This window comes from Strigops habroptila, chromosome 2 (assembly GCF_004027225.2).
Source record: "Strigops habroptila isolate Jane chromosome 2, bStrHab1.2.pri, whole genome shotgun sequence".
NCBI classification, from domain to species: Eukaryota; Metazoa; Chordata; class Aves; order Psittaciformes; family Psittacidae; genus Strigops; species Strigops habroptila.
The window spans coordinates 52,412,039-52,434,716 of record NC_044278.2 but is presented as its reverse complement, the minus strand read 5'-3'; positions in this window follow the sequence as shown (position 1 = coordinate 52,434,716).

Here is a 22,678-nt window from a genome sequence, read left to right as displayed (position 1 = left end):
ACAAGTTGCTCCAATATCTTCCTATCTAAAGGGTCAAAAATACTAATCTGATTTTCAGCCAAGATAATTCATTAAAACCCACTACTTATTGGTAAATTTGGGATGTCCAGCTTCTCCTCATGGGAAATTTTTTCCATTCTGTACACACAAGGAATAGCAATAGCAGTCTGCTTAGCTGCGTATCTGGATTTGCATAGGAAAAGTGGGAGATACTTGTACAGTTGTAATCATAATAAAAAGCTTTCAGACTCATTGATGGATTGCTCAGTGACAAGCTGCTGGCACATTTCCAGTAAGAAAGCTGTGGCTTAAGTAGTTTTCTTTCCTCCTTTATGATTACCTCTCAATGAATTTATAGGAACAATGCTGCACTAATGTCATTTGGCAAAGTTAAAACATGCTTCCTCTCTTTTTACCCTTCTAATAAATATATATCACAAACAAACAAGTTCAACAATTGAGAATGCAGAAATACCCCTACCCGTTCACATTTAGTAGGACAATGTCTGGAAATATCTGTCTCATGTGCCTCGTGACTGTCTACACTGAAATATTTGCTTTCTACCGAACTTTCTACTATGGACTGACATCAGCAGCCAATGTAAACCTCCAGATTCAAACCTCCTTTCTCCAGGGAACAATTTTCTTTAAGTTACAGTAAAAACAGGCAAAGAAATGGAATGCACGCACGGGAATTTGGAATTTATTAGTGTGTATGGACACTCAGGGCTAAACTTATTTACCTGGGGTGGTACTATTTTTAATAAGCTTCACAAATAGAAATTCATAATGGCTGACATCTTAGAAATTCAAGAAATGTAGCATGTGTTGTTCAATGATAAATGGACAGAGAGACATCCTCTGAAGTGGCCCATATATACTTTGCTTTGTTAGGGCCAGATGCAGAGAAATGGTAGTGTGATGACCTCCTTATAGATTCAAACACCTGCAATCCAGCAGGCAATGTTGCTAATGTATTGCTGGCCATGTAATTGCTGAACAGGTGTCTTCCAGGCAAAGAATGCAGCAGGAACAAGTTTCCAGGGCAGCCGCATTATGAACATTTCATTCTGCTCACTATTACATTACAGAAATGCTGAGGTTTTAGATTTTTATATATATGTACATATGTATGTATGTATGGGTTTATATAAAAATACATGTATCTCTTAGTTTTCAGTTTTATAATGGGAAGTGGTGCAGAGAGGGAAGAAAGAACATTTAAAGAAAGAAATTAAGAAGTCAAAATACAGATCACTACCTACTCAATCCAAAACAAAATGGAATAAAACCTGGCTACTAAAATAATATATAGCAGATGGTTAGATCCCCCCCCGCTTGTAACAAAACCGGGGATTATGCTTATTTTGAATGTGATTCTTTTTTGTTCTGTGGGTTTGGTTTTGTTGTGGGTTTTTTTTTTTTTTTTTTTTTTTAAAAAAAAAAACACTTCACTGCGTGCCTAATTTTCTTGCCCTCTGGTATTTTCTACTGACATTTCGTTCTGATTTGTCTTTGTTGTTGTGATTGTCATAAGTTTTTATATAGAAACTACTTAGAAAACCTGAGATTGTATTACTTTTAAGACTAGTTTCTTACAGTACTGCACATTTGTGTGAATGTTGTTTCAACTGTACAAAGATATTTTAGTTCAGCATAGTATAATCCCTTTGTACATAGAAGTGTGTTTTACTGTATGTAGGAATGTATTTTACTGCAAAAAGAGCAAGAACTGATGAAATCAAAGGAATACCACTTAGGAATACATACAATTACTTGGGAACACCCTGGTCTTTTAATTAAAAAAACATTTCTATACTTTATTACACTTCTTTTTACCACAATTCACTTACCTCCTGAAACATAAATTTAGGACAGTGAATTTAAATCTCTAGATTTGCTGATTCCTTTGCATTTACTCTTTGCAAAACTTCTATGTAACAAACGGAAACTTCCCCTCAAGTGGTATGCTTTCGTTATTTACATTCCACAAATTGCTCAGCAGTTGCTGGACCACATATTTACTTACAGTGAAGAAAATGTGCCACACATCATCTGTGACTCAGAATGAGCAAAGCTTCTTCGCAACAAAAGTAATTAGCACACAGAATGGCTATGCAATGACAAAAAATTCCATGCTATCAGACCCTCAGAGCATGCCCAGTCACCTGGTCTTTTGCATATCTTTTAGGGCATAGGGATGACATTGAACATGTAGCTACCACTGGCTTATTTCTCCCAGAAGGGTAATTTTGAATCTTCATCAGGTATGACGCCAGTGTTCATTATGAGACTTTCACAAATTTCACTAGCAAATTTCACATTTCTCTAGACTTCAGGAAAATGGAGTGCTATGACTTACTACTATAAGACTCAACTGCTGTTGTATCAGTTCCCTTTGTGTGTCTGTTGCTATTATTTCATTTGCATTCATTAATTATTACTGTTATTACTTATGAACCCTTATAGACCCTCATTTGCCTTTTATAAAATAAAATGTATTGCATTTTCTCCAAAAGTCTGAGTTATTATCCTCATTGGTGTTTTATTCTACCTAACACACACAAAAAAAAAAAACCCCACCCAAAAAAAGCCCCTCTTAAAATCTTATGAGCAGCCAGTGATAAACATTGTCCTGTTATATGTCTTCCAGAATACAGAATGGACCTATCAAAGAATATGTTGTTAGAACACAAATAGAAACAGTATAACTCATGTGTGCTATTTATTTATATGGGCCACATGTTTTCCTCACCTGGACTTTATATCTCCCTTTTGAAATCCAACAAAGTCTATAGGTCCTTGTGAGCAGTTGTTTTTATTTTGACATTAAGCTTTTTTATTTCAGGTTTCTTTTTGAATCAAGGAAAAAAGAAATCAGATGGAAAACCTAAGGTAGAAGTTATAAATCCATATATGCAGCACACTGTCATCCAAAGAGTAGGTTTTGAGACAAGTTTGCTTTCTTCAAAACTTCTCTCATTTTGTTGAAGTAGTCTGTTCAGTTTTTCAAACATTGTGCCATACATTTCATAATCCCTCCTAAAAACATGAAAAAAATATCAACTCCAAGCTATTGTGTTTTCAAGAACCCACAGAAAGAGAACCTTAATAAAGGTTCAAATAAAAAATGTGATCTGGTAGGATGAACAGTAAGTGAAGGCACACTAATAAAATTGATTCTATATGAATTAACTAGAGGACATTGTTGCAGAATTTTTTTTATCTATCTTCATCAGTTTTCTGGAAATTATTCTGTTCATACACACTGATGTAAAATGGTAGCGTGCCCAAAACACTCTGTGGGAACCTGATACTTCAAGCATAATTTTAATTGATGAAAAGATCTCAGTTCTAGCAATTTTTCAAAAAAAACAGTAACTCAGTGCATAATAAATTCAGACCAAATGGAGATTTGGATACGTACTTTAGTCAGAAACTATACCTGAACTTCCTGCTTGTAGGGGGACCTATTTCTTTTTTTGAGGAGGAAGTGATGAACTTTCAAACCTTCTCATTGGAACTGCTCTACTTCATATAAATAGTTTTTAGGAGAACGGGAACAAAAGGTGGCTCTACAGTTTTACTATGAAGTCCCTCATTACAATCAGAAGAACTTGACTCTGTCATCCTATCTAAGAAGACACCTCCAGTGCCATCCAGAGGAAAGTTGACAGGCCTGAGAGGTGAGCCTGTGCGAAACTCGTGAAGTTCAACAGGGCCAAATGCAGGGTCTTGCACTTGATTCAGGGCAATCCCAAGCACAAATTCAGGCTGAGTGTAGAATCGATTGAGAGCATCCCTGAGGAGAAGGGCTTGGGGGTGTTGGTTTATGAGAAGCTGAACATGACCCAGTAATGTATGCTTGCAGCCCAAAAAGCGAACTGTATCCTGGACTGCATTAAGTGTTACCAGCAAGTCGAGGGAGGTGGTTCTCCCCCTCTACTCTGCTCTTGTGAGACCCCATCTGCAGTATGGCATTCAGCTCTAGGCCCCTGACAAAAGATGGATGTGGACCTGTTGGAGTAAGCCCAAAGTAGGGCCACAAAGGTGGCCAGAGGGCTGGAGTACCTCTCCTATGAAGATAGGCTGAGAGAGCCAGGGTTGATCAGCAAGGAGAAGAGAAGGCTCAGGGGATACCTTAGAGCAGCCTTCCAGTGCCTAAAGGGGGCCTAAAAGAAATCTGGAGAAGGACTTTGTACAAGGACATGTAAGTATAAGACAAGGGGTAATGACTTTAAACTGAAAGAGGGTAGATTTAGATTAGACATTAAGAAGAAATTCTTCACTATAAGGGTGAAGAGGCACTGGAACAGGTTGCCCAGGGAAGTTGAATATGTAACAATCTGCCCCTAGAAGCCATGGATGCCCCCTCCCTGGAAGTGTTCAAGGCCAGGTTAGATAGGGCTTTAAGCAACCTGCTCTAGTGGAAGGTGTTCCTGCCCGTGGCACGGGGATTGGAACTAGGTGGTCTGTAAGGTCCCTTCCAACCCGAGTCATGTTATGATTCTATGAATTTCCCATCTTCACCTCTTGAGCTTTTGCCAGTATCATCTTTTTTTTTTTTTTTAAATATTTACGGTTAACTGAACAAAAAGTCAACAACTAGCTGATGTTTTGACCAGCTACTTGATAGGGGTACTTGTGTGCATATAATGATATATTTCATAATATTTTTTTCATCATTGCTATAAATATTTTAATATGACTTTCATTTCCATTTCATTTATATTTAGCTACACACAATTGAAAATGGTCCCTGGTTTTCAATAATTTGTTTTCCTCTATCTTCATAAATGTTATTTTTTTCATTGAGCTATCAAAACAAACTCAGCATGCCATTTGTACTTTAACAAAATGTGCAGAAGGGATTTCTCAGGTGAAGTTTATTGCAGATTCAAGTGCTACTCTTTTGTATTCCTTTTTTTAAATTCTGTTGTTTTTCTTTATATTTTCTTTAACTTTATCTTCCTGGAAATATGCTAAAAGAATTAGCTCAGCCGTTACTATTCTATCCAAGGAATACTGCTTTTTTTCTTTTCCCCCTCCTGTAATCTGAAATACAGAGGCTAGTATAGAGAATTAATGGTTTTGACTACTCCACTTCCACCAGTTTTCAACTTTCATTAGAGTGATAATCCCAATCTCTGAGATTACCACTCTAGTCCATTCTTGAGATTTGTGCTTCAGGGCAGTCTAAGCATTTCAGCAACAGGAATAAGATGCAACTTCACCCTAGCTTTCTTCAAAATTCCTCAATATAGCACATTTTCATTATGTGCATATGATCTGAAATATTAAAAGTTTCATCTCAATCTTTATTTTCTTCTTCACTGTACAAGCTCACTTTGCTTTTTAAACATCTTGACACCAGTGAGTAGTCAGTCATTTGAGGATTCCTGTCTGGCAGAAACAGGACTAAGCTGATATGATTATTTTAGCTCCAAGGTCATGTAAGTGAATGCTACTAATGTTACTTTCTATGTCTGCTGCTCAGTTTGTCTTCATACTGTGCAGTGCTTTGGATGCTTATAAGCACTTCTGCTGCTCCTTAGGGTAAGTATATAAAATCTACCTGTTCCTTAGGGTAATTATATACAATCCACTACCAAAGTTCAATATACTAATAATCTACTCTATTATATTTGAGAGTTTTACTTACTGGCAAGAATTTCTAACCATAGAGAATTAAACTATAGCGTAACTGAATGTTCCAATTTATTTTTTCTGGACTCTTGACCAAGAGCTGAGTCAGTTCATTGCAAGGGAGAGGAGAGCACTGCCTCTGTGGCTTTAAGAACGTTCTTGAAGTAGCTAAATAAGAAGCCTGCAGAAAGGCAAAGAAACAGAAAGAAAAGAGAGACATAATGGGGATCAAATAATCTGTTAACAATTGAGTACATACAGGAATCAGGAGGTAAGACATCAGGCAATATATTTTGGGAGTTAAAAGTTAGCAATCTAGGGAATTGGAGATCACAGGTACTGGTTTTGCAATGGGACGTGAGGTAGACAAAATTGTGTTAGTATTTGAAAAATAAAATAAAAATATTTTAACAAAAAAACTAGGAACTTTTTATCAAAGTCAATACCTTTTCATTTACATCAATACATTTATTCTTCAACTCCAGCTTGTTCCAGTCAGAAATACTTGCCCATCGAATTCATATTTCCACACAACATATATCCATTCAGGCTAATACAATACAGCATCTGCTATTCTGCTATGAATAAATAATGTACTTCTGTGGAATTGAATGCATGCTATTGAAAACAACATATCTGAAGCCATCATACTTTGCATTAAATCAACATGGCGTAACTGCAACCAAGATTTGTCATTTATTTTTCAGCTTCTACTGAATGCATACTCCTCTACATATTAAATAGCATTTTGGTGGACAAAATTTAGATCTAGTTGAATATATATTCAGGCATTTTCCAAATGGAACTAAAATGCTTTCAGCAGTGATGGGAAAACCAGTTCTCACAACCCAAGCAATTTTACTTTCCCGTAGTCTCCAATTCTTAGGACTGACAGGCGAAAGGTAAGAGATTTCAGAGGCCAACCCCTCAAAATCCCATTACAATCTCTTTCTCTTCCTTACTCACTATGTATGTCAGCCAGTAGTGGGAAAAGTGTTTGTTTTGGGACAGATCCAGAAAGTATGAATAGAGATTCCTATTATTATCATTCACACTCTGGATCACCAGAGGGAATCTTTATCCAATGGAAACTCAGATTTTCTTTTTTTTTTTTTTTTAATGTTTTATCTCAAAACAGCTACTTCAAAGTAATCATGAGGACATGAGGAGTTAATGTAACTTGCTGTAACTGTCTTCATACATTAACACTTCTGTTAGTACACTTTCTTGATTTCTTTACTGATGATCATAATTCTGTGTACCTTTAAATTATTTTCTATTATTTCTATTTAAAGATGAGAGAAATACCAGCACTTTTTTAAGCCAAGATGCTGAGTCACTTATCAGTCATTTTTGTTAGTACAACATTCATGTTTGAAGAAGTATTTGATAATGTTACATATTTTGCCCTTTCCCCTGCCAAATTTTTAAAAGTTGATGAGCAAAGAAATACAATAACAAATTGCTTGTTTATGAACTCTCTTTCCAATTAACAAATAATTAGGAGGACTATTTTAATTATACGTTATATAATTAGAAAAAAGATATTTTCTACGTATTCTGTTTATAAAAAAATATTTCAGGCAGCTTAAAAGATTTTTATCTGAAAGTAGTAAACAAAGTAAAACAAAACAGTGACACCTACCAAAGGAGAAATAGATTTCATGTTAGCTTTGACCACAAAACAGTGACAGCTACCAAAGGAGAAATGGATTTCATGTTAGCTTTGACCAACAATGAAGGATTATTTTCTTTTCTTCCTTAAGCCTTGTTCGCACCAAAAGTGACAGATTGAGGAGACTTTTAAGAATTCTGGATAATAAGCCATTAAAAGATTTCAATCATATAGCTCTTCAAAATGAATATATAATAATCTCCCCTGAGATGTTGTGGATGCCCCACCCCTGGAAGTGTTCAAGCCCAGGCTGGATGGGGCTTTGAGCAACCTGGCCTAGTGGAAGGTGCCCCCACCGAATGCAAGGGGCTTGGAACTAGATATCCCCCCAAACCATTCTATTATTCTAGGAATAACCAATTAAAGTAACCATTTAATATATATATATATACACATGGAACTAGCTATGTAGCTGCAGCCTTTCTACAATGGATAGTAATATTTGGAAAAAAACCCAAACAATTATGTTTTCAGATAAGGATTTATATTTTCATTATACTGTTTGACCTTAGGCTGGAGATATTTATTCAATAGAATTTCTTATAACTACCATACCAAATGTAACCTTAATGATGCTCCACAGTTTTGCAATGCAAATTATAATCTGTTTGTGATTCCTGATTGTGCAAATTAAGCCTAATTAAGTCTTTTCTATTCAGGGAAACATTACACATTGTAAGAGGATTTTTTTATTGGAAAAACAAGGTCAACATAAACAATTAAAAAGAATTTGTTGCTGAGCAGTCTGAAAATGTAATTTCAAATGCTGTTTATCAGATTCAATTTAGGGGTTCCCCACTGGTTAATTTTTGAAGCATATTTATGAGAACTGCAATCTTCACAGTGTCCTGGAATCTACTTCTTCATTAAATTAAGATAAAGAAACAGATATACCTTAATAAACTCTTGCATGTAGACTTTCATACCATAAGTTGCATGGTTTTTGTTAGAACAATCTTTTCTGCATTTGCCCCTAACATAGATATTTCTCCCTAACAAATGTGTGTTGCATTGTAAGGATTAGCAAAAGTGAATTTTGAGGTTCAACCCTTAGAAAAGAGAGATTTATCACTTTGGCTTTGGACAGACCTTCTGAATAACTTCATAAAATTTGAAAATATTTTCATAGATTGCATTTTATTAATAATTAATATAATGTCTTAGGATAATATTTATTTTCTTTGTGTCCTATATGTATTATTTGGACTTAAGAAAAAGCTTGTCTGTACTCAGATATGGCAACACTATGAATAGAGTAAAACACCCAGTGAGGAAATGAAAGCAAGGAACATCATTTCATATTCAACATCCCTGAATTGGCAGCAACATATTTTGGATTGTGGAGGATTGTTACAATACATAAACCTCGCAGGTACAGATTCTTTTTCCCTCTTTCACTCTCTGTCTTTCTCATGTGAAAAAAGATTATGTGGATCAGATAGTAACAGGCAAAATCTTTGATATGTTAAGTAGGTTTACATATATATGTATGTATGCGTATATATCTATATATGTATATGTATATATATGTGTGTGTATATATATATAGTCCACATTTATATCCATGGATTTATATCAACAGTAATCAGTACAGAGCTTGAAGCACACATAGAAAACAGTTTCTAATTCTATTGGTATTGTAGGGAAAAAAAAATCCAATTACTTATTCCGACACCTTATTTCCTCTTCACTGTTAAATATAGAATGAATCATATAGAGAGCAGTGGCATATACTTACATATGTGCTAAAGAGAAAAACATTGGCAATGAGAAGTGATAAGTATATACCCCAGTCCTACCACAGTATTCTGTGCCTTGAGAAGTTCTAACCTTCCTCCTTTTTTCTGATTCACCTGTGAATTCCTACCAGAAATGCTTGTTCCTGCTGGGCTGCCTGCGCTGAAGAGGTGCTATCACACTAGATGACATTTTAACAACTCTTTTATCCCAAGACTTTGTAATATATTGGAAGCGAAGAAAAAAATTGTGCAATTTAAAAAAGTAAAGAGTAGGTTAGACAGACAAGGCTTAGACATTATTTTTAACTGTTGTAGAATCATAGAATGGTTTGATTTGGAAGGGATCTTCAAAGATCATGCAATCAACGTCATGCCATGAGCAGGAACATCTTTCACCAGATCAGGTTGCTCAAAATTCCTTTCAGCCTGGCCTTGAACGCTTCCAGAGACGGGGCACCCACAAACTCTTTTGGCAACCTGTTCCAGTGTCTCACCATCCTCATCACAAAAAATGTCTTCTTTATGTCCAGTCTAAACCTACTGTCTTTCAGTCTAAAACTATTGGTCCTTTTTCGTGTCACTACAGGTCTCTTTCTGCCTTTCTTACAAGCCCTCTCTAAGTACTGAAAGGCTACAATAAGGTCTCCCTGGAGCCTTCTCTTCTCTGGGCTAAACCCCAACTCTCAGCCTGTTTTCACAAGTGAGGTGCTCCAGCCCTCTGAACTATGAAGTAAAGCATTTTGCAATTTCTAAACGTAAATGATCTAGATTGTAGTAAGGTTAAAATGAAGCTGAGGCTTCTCCCTAATAAACAGGAGTTATTTGAGCAGATAATAGAGAAACTGATGTAAGACCTGCCTAGACATATTTTGCATGCAAGTCTTCTCCACAAGAACTCTTCAGTTTCTTTAAGGAGGTACACAGCTGGTATAAAACACTATGCCTGTGCTTTTTTGCCTTTCCTTTTTTTTTTTTTTCTCAGATACTTTGAATTATTTCACTATCAGTTCAGCATAGTTAGGTAATTCTTTTCAAACAGCTGTCAAGAACATTCATTTTAATTGAAGTATTATCTTTCAGGTGACTTTTTAATTAATATTGAGAGATGGTATCATTTGTCTGACATATAGTGTAAAACAGAGAAGTATTTAGTGCTCATAACCACAGAGTTTCACAGTGCATATCACAGAAATATTTGTATCGTCTGGTAATAGGCTATGTCTTGGAAATTTTGCTACCAGATGTGCATACATTTTTTGTATAGACATTTGCCATATAGGTAGTGATAACCTGGAGTTAAACTGTAATCTCTGCCTGTTAACTGAACTTCAGAAGGCTGGAAATTGAAAAATGAAAACTTCTCTTCTGTGACAACAGCAAAAAAAAGCATTTATAATTTCTGCCCACGCAATATTTTACATAAATTTCATTATGGCATCTGGACAGCTATTACTCTGGTTATTCAACACCCTTGATGAGCTCTCTTTTTAAAGACGATCTAGCAGCTATTTTTAGTATAGCACAAAAACATATTTTCAGTATGCAATTTTTACATGTTGTTGTGATTTCTTTTAAATTCTTAGTACAAATCACTAAAAACATGTGTGCCATGGGCCTCGTCCAAAACCTATTTTAGTTAATGGAAAGAATCTGTCTGACTAATGGATTATGGATCCATCCCTTTTTCATTTGGGTAAGTAAGTTGCTAAACTCATTCCTTTTCTAAAAGTTTTGGAAAAAGAAAGTGTTTTCAAGACTTGGTCTGTATTTTATGTTTTGTTTTGTTCTATTTTTTTTTTTTTTTTTTATACTTCAAGGATGAAAGAGAAAAGTTCTTGTTGGGGAAATCCAGTGAGTTTATTTTCATTTTCATTAGTATTTGTAAAGGTAATAGTTAAAGACATTCACTGAGTTTGTGTGTGTATATGCTTATATATACACACATAGAATAGTACATAAAAAAAGTCAAGTGCATGCATGCATACGATTTGTCTAAATCTTTATTATATGAGTGAAATAATTCTGTGTTTTTCTGTTCACTTCTAAAGAATGAAAAGTATTTAAATTTATAGAACTCCCAGACATAGCCACTTTAGATATCCAGGCTATAAATTTATATTTATGATAAAATTATTATATAATTATTATATTATATATGATGCCATGAAAGAAATTAAGTCAGATCTCATGCACAGAGGAATAGAGTACTAAAAATTGGAAAGAAAAAAAAAGCCTAATTCACTGTGCTTCCTGGATAAGAATATCTTTTTGAAACTTTGCAGGAACTCATTTGTTTTGCAAATTTTATCTAAAAATGAGAAAGAAAGTAACACAATCCCTCTGAGGTGGTTTAAAAGGTGTTTTGACAGTGTAGCATATGCAACCAAGCCCTGCCAATGGCTGTCAGGTCAACATATGCCCAGTGTTTCCTTGGTACAAACTGTTCTTGGCAACTGCAGGGGATGTTATTACTACTAGAGCCATTTTATATTTATGGCCTTCCTTGTTTTAAAATGCAAGTTGAAATGGTGAGTGATGTAGTAAAAGAAATATCAAGAATGAGTTAGTGGCCTCTTCATTTCAATTACTCCTATGAGGAACATGCACAGTAACAGACTGATTAGCCTTGTTTCAGGGGCTCTTCCACCTTAGGCTATTGCCAGTGCTACCACTCCAGAGGATAGCTAGAAAACAAGGGGAGAATGTCTGTCTCTCAGAGAACAGCATATTTAAAGAAAGAAAAATCTAACCAGGGAAAGCTGGCTGGTCACTATAAGGGTAGGATAGCATATGCCACATACTGGGAAGGTTGAGATGATACTGAGAAGATAGATTGAACGGGTATTAACTGTCAAGATCCCTCCTACATTCACTAGAGGAGTTCTGTCTACAAAAGTAAGCATTACAGATGACTTTCAGCACCTACATGAGTTCAGCGCTAAAGACATTCTAAACATATACACATGAAATATGTACATGCTCAACACATTCAACACCTAAATGGTGGGTTGACTTTACGGTAATAACTACCAGGTAAGAAACTTTACAGTACCTTTTGGGTTCACTCTAATATTCCTGTAGTAAGCATGCAAAAATCCATAGACTGCTCTTGCAGATTTCTACATCCATGAAGAACAAAAGGATGCATCATGAAGTGACAAGTCCCACAATTTAGAGTCAGACTAACCTTTATACTCAAGGGATGAGTTTTACTGACTTGCTGAATTTGTTATGGATGTAGAACTTGCCACTTACACTGAAACATGGTGTCACTTTGTAAGAAAATACACTGATATTCATCAGGCAAAGAACAAAGTAAAAAAAAAATCAAATTATTGTGATCTCTCTCCAGGATGAAAATGTTGCTGAATTTTGTCTGTTGTGGTGCATACATCTTGGCTATTAAGCAATTAGCATATTTACAGTGTTGGAGTCTTCATTGATCTAGTTAATAATTAGTACTTAAACCAGCTCTTTGATTTCATGCCAGTTACCCAAAATAAAAGGCAACTTACAACAGAACTAGAGGCTTCTTATTATGCTACCTAGTGATAGGTTATGTACCCCTAAGCCAGCAGGAGACACAAAGAAAAATTACCTCAGTGGGTGATTTGTGTTTTTCTTGCAATGTGTTTGCATATGCTGCGCATGGTAAGTGAAAAAAACCAGCCAGCGCATGCCGATAAACCTGCTGAAATGGTATTGCGGTTATTCAGATTGGTAGATTAAATGTTGGCCTAACACACTAACAGGGATACTTTCTATCTCTAAGTATTGTGATCCTATGCATCTCTGTGGCATACAATTATGTGATCCTATGTGTCTATGTGGCAAACAGTGACTGTTCTCCATTTGACAGATATGTTGTCTTCTATGTAGTTAAATGTGTTAGAATGTATGTTTCTGTAAAAGGTTACTTTCCTATTAGCTTTTCCTTTGCAGTATCTTCTGGACCCTTCAAAGTGGGCCTTGAAAGTATCTATGGAAAAAAAAAAAAATAAAAAATTACACATTTGCAGTTCTAACAATGATAAAGATTCAGATAGAATAAGTGATGATTTAGGTTTGCTGATGTAAGTGGAAATTCTTCAATGTGAATACAACTAGTCATCAAATGTTCTCAGGACCTGAGGAGGTCTCATTTTTTTCCATATCACAGCATCAGAGACCAGTCCAAGTTGGAAGAGACTTCAGGAGGTCTCTAGCTCAATCTGGCTCAAAGAACGTGATCCAATGTGGTCCTGCATTCCAAGCATCTGAGTTTTAACTGCACTGCTCCAATGGTTGTTTGGACTGTTTCCTTCTTGAGGAAAACAGTAAACCTTTTCTATTACATAAAGCCAAAATTTAAGGAGGCATCTGTGTAGTGCCACAGAAATAACAAGGATGGCTCAGCTTAATTCTTGTGAAAAGGCACCTAATGGCCCTTCCCTTGATCCGTGACTTCATCCATCCTCAACATTTTGAAGAGGGCTCCTTTTCTCTTATATCACATCATACTCCTCGCTTTTGCCCAGAAATTCAGTGCAATAGGATGAGTTCATGCTCTAGCAGAAAACTATACTGTTTTGCCCCCTACACTCTTCATAATTATTTTCTCTCAGACATTTATTTATATTGTTTAAGCTTTGAGTTCAACAAGTGCTGCACAGAGCAGTGAGACTTACTTTCCTTGTTGTAGTTAAAATAAAACATCTTGATTTGCTTTCTAGCAATAGGATCTGTTCAAATAACCATGGGAGACAATTTAAGAAAAACCCAGTCTGCCACTCATCACTGTTTAAATCAATTTATACATGCCATTATCATGGGAACTAATAAATGCATACATTTTATTAAAATTGGCATCAGTGGCAGGCATCCAAGAATATATTTCAAATACAATTGCTGAAGGTACACCTTTGCTATTTTGAACATTTTATATACAAAGACAGCAAAAAAGTTTTACATCCAAAAAAATGGCAAATGATGCATGTGATTTATGGCTGTCTATTCTGGGAAATATTGACTGCAAATCTTCAATGAATAGTGCACTGTTTAATAATGAACACTTTTTAAAATGCAAAAGGTATACTGCACAACTCCATAAATCAAACCAGTGCCTACAATTTGGAATGAATGATGACATGGCAGCACTGCAGTGCTGAACAGAGTTTTCAAGTCCCAAACACTTAACAGCAGTAGTATTCACAGAAAGAAAAATCAAACAAAACCAGAAGCCAAGGCCCCTGAAGAGATTCTGTAAGTTATTCCCTAGTTAAAAAGAACTCAAAGAATTGAATAAGAAGATATACTCCCTGGAGTTTACTTTGCGGTGCTTTTTTTTGGTGCATGTTACTCCTCATCTGAAGTTGTGGCATTCCGTGATGTTGAAAAGTTGGGATAAACAAGCCAAAAGTTTCCTGCATTTAATTTAATCCTTTATTTTGGCAGCAACGCTACTAGGATTTTTAGACTGTGCTCTGGAATGTTAGCATGAATTTCTTCTTCAATCCCATTTTTTTATGTTTTTGTGGTATGGCACCCAGTGTTTTATCCCATTATTTTTTTCTGTCTGTTTATAAAAAGCCTCTTATTTGGCAGTTTCTGAGAAGCAGATAATCTATCCTGATTACTGAAATAATATTCTAATTTATCAAGTTCTGACCTTCATCTGCATACTCTCAAAGTGCCTTTCACCAGATTGTAAGCAATATAACAAGACTGTATTCCTTTGCTTAAAGAAGCTCTTACATCATCATCATCATCATAACTAAAACCACTTTATAGGTAGCACAATTTTACTACCTGCTCACCCTGTTCTGAGAAACCTCAGAATGGAAAGACATTTTTTTTTTAAATTTAGTTGATTAAGGTGGGTCAGAATTGTGAACACCACCAGTGAAAACCAACTATTAGGCTGTAGTCCATTCCACTTAACTTACATACTCAACTGAAATACTAACAGTGGACTTTAGGTGAGACCTTCAGGTACATAAATTTAATTTTGTAGCAAGTACACAGATATCAGCTGAAGGTGAAGTAAAATAAATTTACATTCACTTTGAAATGTCAAAAGTGCTGAGCAGATTAATTGAGATTAATTGGCAATTTCTAATTTTTATTTTAAATCTATACAGCAGTAATTACTCCTAAATTCATGGGAGGAAAGGTATTACCTTGGACACTGAATATTCTCAAGGTTGGGCGAGGGAGACTAGATACCGGTAGGAAATGAAAGGGTAATAGTGAAGAGTGATTTAATGTTGAGTAATCTAAAACTGCATATAATCCTCGAAGAAAAAAAAAAAAGTAGCATAGTGTCAAGCTGTTAGAATAATCTGAAAGACATCACTGAGTATAGAAGTGTTAATCAAGACTAATAACTAACTGATGAATTCCTTAATTGTAGAGGTTTTTATAAGAGTATGGTTATTAGTTCTGAGGATAGGAATGCCAAGTGAGTTCTTCTGAATATATGTTTAGGAAGATAAATCTTTTCACCTAAGGTTTCTTTTGTGGGATCTTTAAAGGATACTGCACACCATTACAAGGTAAGATTAATTTCATTAATATAATTCTTATATCAATTCTTAAAATTTAAGGTTAATATCGACAGACCCAAGGGAGGTTGATTACTCATTTTAAAAACGACAACATTTTATTCTTGTGGCTTAGGTGTAAATTTAAAATATCTCATGAGAATTCTGAACTCATGAATCTAGATTTGACACATTAATTTCTTTGAGTTCTTACAGTGTAAATAAAGAATTAAATGAATCAAATTATTATTTGATGTCCAGAGTTCTACAATAATGTGGAACACTGGAAAAATTGTCTAAACTGCATTCCACAATGATAATTCCAGTATAATCTTAAGAAAAAGAATAAGAAACTATTAAAGAAAATGTATCAAGAGTAAAGTATAAGAGAGCGCATAAGAGAGAGATTAAAAGAGCAAGGGACAGTTTAGCAGTGTTTCAAAACAATTATGACACTTGCACTTTGGGTTAGAACCAAAAATAATTTTAACATGTAGTGACACTTAGAATTGTCACTCTAAATGGTTAAGCACCTCGATTTGAGAATGCAGATAATGAACACATACATATACATGTAGCTGGGTTCTCAATGTATCCCCAAGTAACAGTATTAGGTGCAAGGAAACAAGACTCACAAAAGCATGATTTCTGATCACCAGGGTGCCAAAACCAGTCTGCTGGAAAATCTGGAGTAAGGACCCCCACTGTCATCCTTGTTAGATGTACACCACTGGGCAGCAATGACAACGTTAGCTTTATGGTGAAGTGTTAGGAGATGGAGCGCTTGCCCCATGACCAGTTAGGCATAGGAATGAGAGGCACAGAGACAACTGAACTAAAAATATTCATGTTAGGTAAACTAAGTTATTGAAATGTCACTTTTCTGCTTAGATTTCACAGTCATACCTATTGTCTTGCTGGTCATGGTTATCGTATGTAAACGCACCAGATTCTAAGTAAGTATATCTTTTTTCTTGTAACTGGTTATTTGAAAATAGCTGCTCAAATTCTTTTCTGGCTGGTATTTCTAGCCAGAAGATGTGAACAGTTGTAACAAATATTTTCAAATTACTAATACACCTTGGCTTTATTGCTTATTTTTATTTCTGTTTTGTTATTTATTCTATGTCATTATTCCCTCAACCTGTCTTGCAAACTGTATGACACCCAGAGAAATGATAAACTGAAAACACATAAATATGAAGAATTAAAGGTTTGTGTCTCCACAGATGATGGATTCATTTTAGAAAATATTTGCAGATTTTGGCTGCTTGAAGAAATTTAACAGGGACAGCAAGAGAGAGAGCCAGAATGAATCTAGAGACAAGTTTGGAAGTGCTCCTAAAAATGTCTCTACTGGTACAACTCTCCATCAGGGTCTCACAGGAAAAACTGAACACTTTAATGAGCAGGCAGAAATCTGTAGTGTTAGATTAGTTCCATTAATACTGAAAACGTCTTTATTAGCCCAAGAGTGAATTGCATTTAATTTCAATTGAGTGCCATTAGAGTCTCACTTTTTGTAGCAGTCTCAAGAAGTCATCTTATTTTGTGACAATGGGTGCTGTAATATAGTTGTTCTCTTTATATGCGTGTTATTTACATGATATCTGTTGAGCATAAAACTAAGCGATGTATATACATTGTAAGAGTTGGCTTGTTGTACTGTAGATCTTATTTTGAGCATTAATTGTTACCCTATTTACCTGAGAGAAATAATTATTCCTGATAATATCTACATCTCTACTAAGATCAAAAATGTCCCTGCTGAGCCCCACAGTGGGGCTTCCACATCCCTTGCCCAGGTCCCAGGACTCTCTTTCAGCCCATCATGGAGCTGTCAGTCAGTTCCTGCCCCAGCCATTTTGAGGAATATTGGTCTCCAGCTTTGTCTAAAGTGCCAGTAAAGGCAGTGCTCTCTTCGCTGATTTGTGCAGCCAGCCTTGTCTGTATTTTTAGTGTGTATGTGTTTAGCGGTAATACACAATCAGACTCACTGCTGATACGACCTAGGGAGAGGAAATTGCAGCAGCCTGCCTGTATGGGACCAGAGCGGGAGAAACGCCCTTGGCTTGAGCAATGGGCAACTCCAGTGGGCTTGGAAGGAGCAATCCTCTGTCCACAAACAGCTTCCCTTGACACAGCTGACACTTTACCTTTATCCATATCATGTTGTTGCTCTGCTGACTTCACATATGTTTTAATTCCCTATTTGTCACACTGTTTGCAGGTTGGTGCAAATGGCTGGAAATCAAATTTTCATTGAAAGAAGTGCTCAGTGATGGAAGTGGGTGAGCTGCATGTCCTAATATTTTAGCATGATCAAATGGAGGTGCCTGTTCCATCTGTGATTCCTGCTGGCTTGCTCATAGCCATTTGCAGATTCCCTGAGTCTTTACACACTCCTCCAAGACACCGTGACACCTTTTAATGCTGAAATTTACCTTCTGTAGCATCCTACTGTAAAAGGTAATATTTGGGAAACCGAGAAAAATATCTTCAGTTCAAAGAACTTATCTTCCAGTGTCTCAAAATGCAGATTACTTTGGTATCTCTTGTGAGTATTTGCAAGTCTTAGACATGGCTTCACATTTCTATTGATGAAATATTTTGCTTTTTTTCAGCAGTATGCTGCCATCAGGCTGGAGATATTCCAGAGTGTCTTCACTGACAGCTTCACTGAGGCTGATACTGTTGAATTTTAGAAAGCTGAATGGGGTGGTTTGTTGGGTTTTTTTTTTTTTACTGCACCAAGTGCATAAGACAGATTTTAAAATCTTTCCCTATTGCAAAAGTCTACATGGGATCTTTGTAAGAAACCACCAGTGCCTCTGGTTAGTGGCAGCCTTGAAATATCACCTGCCAGAACCTTAAGGCTGAGACACCCTGATCAAGAAATCCGGGTCTAGCCCTCAGTCATCCTCAAGCACAGGGGAGCAAACTGGGTGCTAATGTGGCAGGAAAGGCATTTCAACCATTCTAAATGGCCTCTACAGACTTTTATTGAAGTTTCTTTATTCCATGTGTGCCAATTGCAGGCCAACACAAAGGGGAACTGTGAAAACATGCAAGAGTGTGCACTGACAGATTTTCATTTATATACCCAAATAAGTACATGGAAATTTTGACCACAGTTGACAATTATCTTAGGATCATCTAGATAACTTCCGTATAATCCACATACAGAGTATTATTTCTTGATAACCTTTCATTCACTTACCTGAAAGTGAATGAGATATGAGGTATCCCTGGCACCAATGCCAAGGGCTTACTTTCCTTACAGAACATGTAGATGATCCTGAGATATATGTCTTCCTGATAGCAAGTTTTCTCAAATGTGTCTCTGGATAAATTCAGACCAAACACTGGAATTCAGTGTAGGACTAGCATGACCACTACCCATTGCCTGCTGGAGTTGCAGAAGGCAAGTGGGAGTATTTTACTGGAAAGCACTAGCAGGCATAAGATGGTTGGAACATTGTGTTGACAGTTGTCTGACTTCAAAGCCTTCACAGGATGAGAATGTGGTGGTCTTGACTTCAGCAGGTATTTGTGCTCTGCTATGGCAAACAGTACAGGCAGTAACAAACAGGGCCACACTCGTATAAGGCATTGAGTAAATGATTTTTAGCATAAACATACCAGAAATTGGCAGTAACTGTAACTTACAACTGCTTCTTCAAATTTAATTTTTGCTAAGCTTAAGCATAAACAGAAATACATTTGCCTGTTACAAATATTACGAAACACAAATGACAATGAAATAAAAGACTTTCCACTGGTTTCCAGATGATTCTTGACTTCATTCTGTCTGAAAGGAAACTGGAATACAGTTTTCAGGAATACCTAATTACTAAATGTACTGGTACAAAAAGAGGTTTTGTGAGATGCCTTTCCTTTGAAAGTTGGGTAAGGAATCTCCTACATTAAGTTATCAGCTTCTTTTTTTTTTTTTTTAATTTTTTTCAGTGTCTTTTTCATTCCAGCCTAAATCCTGCAACATTCTGCTTTAGTCTTTTCCTGATTTTGAAGATGTTATAAATAACAAAAATTAGAAATACAGTAAAAAATATTTAGTAAGCGTGTTTATTCAATGTAGTTATGATATTATATTATTTTCCCTTTTCCATTCCCTTTTTCTTTTATTTCAGTGCTGATGACAGCTTTGCATGTCTAGTGTGGTTCATTTGCAGCTAGATGAGGCGCTGTCAAATGATCCTGATCCAGTCATATAGAACTTACACAATAAGTATCTGACCATCTTTATCTCACTTTTTTTTAACATTGGTCTATTCAGCTTTTTAAATACTCAGAAACACTTTTATCTGATGACATTGCACAGTTAGTGTCACAAAAGAAAATAGACAAATACATTAGAATCTATGCCTGCAAATGTTATGCTAGGAACGTGTTGGAACAAGTGAACAGCTGTGATGGGAAAAAAACAACATACTGGCAAATAGCAAGTGCTCTTTTTATATTTTAAATTTCCTTTGATTCCGTGAATTTCACTGTTTCCTGACTTCTATTAAACATTCATAAACTTTCTGACTAGTTTATCACAATGTGGAACCAAACAACTAGGTATGACAGAATTTAATTTTGCTACAGAAGAGCCATTCCCTTGATGCAGTGGCTGGGATCACCCAGTCAAAACCAGAGTAAAGGTTAGGAAATACATCACAGCCAGTATAGCAGGAGGCATTTGATAACACCACAAATAACCTTATCCTTCCAATGATTTGAAAATGGGGTGAGGGAAGGAAAAGAAATTGAAACAGAAAGCTTGTTCGGAGCATGAAAGCTACTTCAAGAAGACCTTTTTTCACTTTTCTGCACCAATACCTTTCAGTTATTAATTTTTTTCTGCTTAATGAATACAGACTTTCTGGAGGAAAAGAGGAACAAATAAAAAGACTTTCCAAGATGAATTTTCCTTGATGTTTTGAGTTAAAAATAATTAGACTCAAACACAGCCTTCATATCATATGCAAATAGTGACATATATGAATTGATTTTGAGTGCACCAAGTAAGGTAAACCAAATAACCACAATGATAAAAAAATAATTTCCTTGGTAAAAAGGAAATTACTATTACTAATAATAATACAGGTTTTAAATACTACATGAACAAGCTAATGAGTTTTCACACTTGCCTCTTAGAAATAGGGTCTTGTGTAAGACAAAACTCAAGTTCTGGGACATAGCAACAGACACAGTGTGGTTGTGTTAGCCAGGGGAATGTAATAATGACGCTGCAGATTTAGGTAGAAATTACTGGTGGTCAGTGGAGTGATACAAGATCATTTTGACTGAAGAGTCAAGGATCAAATTTCATGTTAGTCATGTTGCTTCCTTCTCTGTTATTGACTGCAATCACAGTTATTGGCTTTCAATCACACTAACCAAGTGACTAACCCAAGGTCAGAATGCATATTAATTGCTTAAAATCTGGGGTTTTAAAAATATATTTTGCAAAATATATTTGCTTCATGGCATGGATTGTTTACCCTTGCTTTAAGGATTGAGGGCCTTAAAGAAGATATCTTGAGGAGTGATTTTGTTGTACTTTTCTGGTAATTTTTGATTAGTTTCTCAACATAAACTTTAGCCTCAACATTACATTAACATAGATCTTTGCCTTTAATTATATCAAAGCTTAGAAATTTCATTAGGTGACCCTAAAAGACAAATACTGTTGCATATGACATTTCCCAAAGTAGTAATACTGCTTGTTTCTCTCTGAGTTGCAAAAATAATATTACAGAGAACATAATGAATAATGCAAGAAGTCTGATTTAACACCAGGATTATTTCTGGTATTCAGAATCTGTGAATAGCATATTAATAGCAGATACTAGTTTTTTATGATTGAATGATAAGAATAATGAACTGGCACTGAGCCTTTGGGGTTCCTGGCCAAAAATGGGATCTGTTCACTAAATCTAATAAATTTTATGTCTAAGATTAAGCAATTCAGTGAGTTGGATTGCTGGCTAGAACACCGGATTTTGCTTTATTTTCAATTGCTATGTGAATTTACATGAGACTACTGACTGGTTATTGTGGTGATCATAAAGAAGTAAACTATTCCTGGTTTAATAACACTAGACACCATGTAAATGTAAAAAAAAAAAAAAAAGTATGTCAGAAGAATGACATGTGACATTCAGAACATAGTTTTTAGGCTCTGGTTTGGCAGGTAATATTCAAGACTTTCAGAGCTGATTCAAGTTTCTCAGCAGTGTAATTAGTAAAAGAGATTACCAGAAGAGGACCCCCTGGAAAACCAGGTTTGCTGTTGCTAATTTTCCATCAGTCCACATACAGAACATCTTTCCTTGGCAGCAGCCAGCCTGGTTTTTCTTCCTGTACAGCAGGAAGAGAAACTGTCTCTGTTCTACTGGTCAGTGTAGCCTGCTGCCCAGAGTAAGACTTCCATTTGTCCAGATTGGAAGGTAATTAGAGGAAAAAGACAACATTCCTGAAATCCATGAATAGCACCATGTGGATTTCTTTTTAAAATCCTCTTTCAGACATATGTACTTAACAAATCTGAAACACTAAATCATAGAATCATAGAATGGTTTGTGTTGGAAAGGACCTTTAGATCATCTAGTTCAAACCTCCCTGCTATGGGCAGGGACACTTCACACTAGACCATGCTGCCCAAGGCTCTGTCCAACCTGGCCTTGAACACTGCCACGGATGGACCATTTACCATTTCTTTGGGCAACCTGTTCCAGTGCCTCACCATCCTCACAGTAAAGAACTTCTTCCTTATATCTAACCTGAACTTTCTCTGTTTAAGTTTAAACACATTACCTTTTGCCCTATCACTACAGTCCCTGATGATCTCTCTCCGGCATCCTTGTAGGCCCCCTTCAGATACTGGAAGGCTGCTAGGAGGTCTCCATGCAGCCTTCTCTTCTCCGGGCTGAATAGCCCCAACTTTCTCAGCCTGTCTTTGTACAGGAGGTGCTCCAGCCCCCTTATCATCCTCGTGGACCTCCTCTGGACTTGCTCCAACAGCTCCATGCCCTTTTTATGTTGAGGACACCAGAACTGTACGCAGTACTCCAAGTGAGGTCTCACCA